We start from the raw sequence: 3167 nt of genomic DNA, 5'->3' as shown, positions 1-3167 counted from the left end.
TGTTTGGTGCATATATATTTACAGTTGTTTTAGCCTTTTGAATTGATCTCTTTATCATTATATAATGATTTTCTTTGTTTCTTTTTACAGTTTTGGATTTATCGTCTGTTTTATCTAATATAAGTATAGCTATTTCTGCCAGGTTTGGTTTGCTTTGTGTGGAATATCTTTTTCCATACCTGCAATTTCAGTCCATATGTGTGTTTATGGGTGAAGTGAGTTTTTTGCAGACAGCATATATTTGTGTAGGTAGTGGGATTTTTTTGTTTTTTTGTTTGTTTGTTTTAATCCATTCAATCTTTCTATAACTTTTAGGTGGGGAGTTTAATCGGTTTATATTCAAGGCTATTATTGATAGGTGAAGACTTGCTCTTGTCATTTTGTTAATTGTTTTCTTATTGTTTTGTATATCCTTTGTTTCTTCCACTCTTAATGTTTATCGTTGTGATTTGGTGATTTTCCATAGAGATAAGTTTTCTTTTTCTTCCTCCTTTGTGTATCTACTCTACTAGTACATTTTATGCTTTTGCATGTTTTCATGATGGTGATTATTATCTTTTTGCTTCCGTAGACGTTAGGCATTTCTTGTAACGCTGGTCTAGTTGTGGAATTCCACCAGTTTTTCTCTGGGATCTGTGGTTATTTTAATTATGTCTTGTATTATTCTCTGTTTTTTTTTTTTTTTTTCCTAATTATTTCAGAGAAGATTGGTTCTTACACTGTGACTATCCTTTTCTGTTTATTTCATTTTAATTTTTTTTGAGACAAGGTCTCCATATGTTGCCCATTCTGGATTACCTCAGTCTCTTGAGTAGCTGGGACTACAGTTGCATGCCACCTTACCAGGCTTTTTTTTTTTTTTTTCTCAGAGACAGGGTCTCATTTTGTTACCCTGGCTGGTCTTGAACTCCTGGCTTCAAGCAGTCTTTCCACCTCAGACTCCCAAAATGCTAGAATTACAGGTGTGAGCCACCATACCCTCCTCTGTGACTGTTCTTGTATATTGCTCTTATGTCTTCCTTTGCTTAGATTTTTAATTACAGAATGTGTTTAGTAGATTCTTTAAATTTATTGCAGCTTGCCTTTGGTACATTTGGTTATGAGTTAGTTAATGGGTGGCCTAGAGGAATGTTTTGAAATTAGATGACATGAATAACATAAGGGGCTGGGCTTTTAGCTCAGAACAACTTGTTGAGATTATAAAATGCTTTTCCAATAAGAAATTATTTATTTTAATTTTGATAAAATATACATAATGGAAAATGTACCTTTTAACATTTTAAATTGTACCGTTCAGTGGCATTAGGTATATTCACATTGTTGTACAACCATCACTACCACTCATCCACAGAACATTTTTTACCTTGCAAAACAAATTCTGTGCCGTTAAACAATATTTGCCATTCTACGCCCCCATCCCAGCCCTTGGCAACCACCATTCTACTTTGTCTGTCTATGAATTTGACTACTCCAAGTACTTCATGTAAGTGGGATCATACAGTTTTTGTCCTTTCAGCACTAGCGTCTTTCACTTAACATAATGTCTTCAAGGATCATCCTTGTTGTAGCGTGTGTTAGAATTTCTTTCTTTTTTAAGCCTGTATGATATACCATTGTATATACATATTACATTTTGTTTATTCATCTGTCAATGGATATATGTGTTGCTTCTACATTTTTGTTCTTGTTAATATGCTGCTGTGAATGTGGGTGTACAACTATCTCTTTGAGATCTTGTTTTCAGTTCTTTTGAAATATATACCCGTAAGTGGAATTGCTGGATCTTATGGTAATTCTGTTTTTAATATGTTGTTATGTTTGTATTATTTATCTTAGATTTTTTTCCTAATCAGGTTTTTCTACAAGAGAGCAGCTTTAGCAGGAGATAGAGAAACACATACTTTTAAAGTATTACGTCAGACTTTAGGCCCATTGTGATCATATCAGTAGCACCCGTGTACTGAATAAGTGAACTCAAAGAAAGGTTATGTCCGGCAACTACCTCAAAGTTTTGTTATCTCTACTTGCAATTTTTGTTCCATCATTGAACAAGTGCTTGAGGGCTTACTGCATGTGAGGCTCTTTAGACTAAGTATTAATGAAATTTCTTTTTTGTCTTTCCAGTACCAGGTACAGCTTTGATCTCAGTTTTCTGTCAAATGAATGGTTCTGTGTTTTGTGCTCGTTCATTTATAGAGATCCCTCTGTCCACCTTGGAACCAGAAGGTGTGTGGTCAGAGAACCATAAATATGCTGCTCTCTGCCACTCTCACAGCAGTTCTGCCCCCGCCCCCTACCTTGGGACCACTTGTTTTCTACATTCCTGGCCTGTTCTCTGTATATATCTGATCCAGATTCCAGAGGAAACCTGTTTGACTTGAGTAGATGCCTTGCCTCAGGAGTTGCTGGTTAGCCTATGAAGGAGTTTCCCTCGGGTTGATGACATTGCTCCCATCCAGAAAGTGGCTACTGTTACCCTTCTGCTCCCACCACTCTGCATGCAGGAGCTGTTATCAAAAGGGAATTTTTACTATCTGCTCTGTACCAAAGAAGTGCTGGGCTTCATAAATATTGGTAATAGATGCCTGCATGGGATGCAAGTTGGTAGGCCCTGGGATGGATGGTCTGGTTCATCTTCTGCATCAGAACTGGAAAAACAAAATCACACCAAATTGCAGACTTTTTTGGAAGAGCATATTAGACAAGGTTTGTGGACTTTTTGATTTTTACCAAGAAAGGAAGCTTTCTCTTAGTAGGGTAAGATTTCTACTTGAGTGAGCTCTAAGAGGATTCCCAGTTTTCAGGAGCTATGATTTACAGCCATCATTTGTATGGACCAGTAAGTTTTTCAAATTTATGCATTTCAGTCATCTAACACATTTTTACTGAGCATTTACCATCTTCAGTAATCAGGGCCCTGGGACTGTAACAGGAGAAGACAGATGAACTCCTTGCCTTCACCAAGCTTATGTTTTCCTATTTCAAGTAAAATTTGCCATGACAAAATTTCTATCAGCAGAAGAGCCAGTAACTCCTATTGTAATGGGTTTTACCCAGTTTTAGGAAAGGAAAGTGGCCAAACTCTTGGTTCCTTGGTGTGTGTTTTTGTTTGTGCATTTCTTGTACTTTTATATGTCTTTGGAGTCATTTTTGATTTAGCGTTTTGT

This window comes from Sapajus apella, unplaced genomic scaffold (genome assembly GCF_009761245.1).
Source record: "Sapajus apella isolate SASKATOON/1434 unplaced genomic scaffold, GSC_monkey_1.0 scaffold6, whole genome shotgun sequence".
Lineage (NCBI taxonomy): Eukaryota > Metazoa > Chordata > Mammalia > Primates > Cebidae > Sapajus > Sapajus apella.
The sequence above is the reverse complement of the archived record's forward strand: the minus strand, read 5'-3'. Positions refer to the sequence as shown.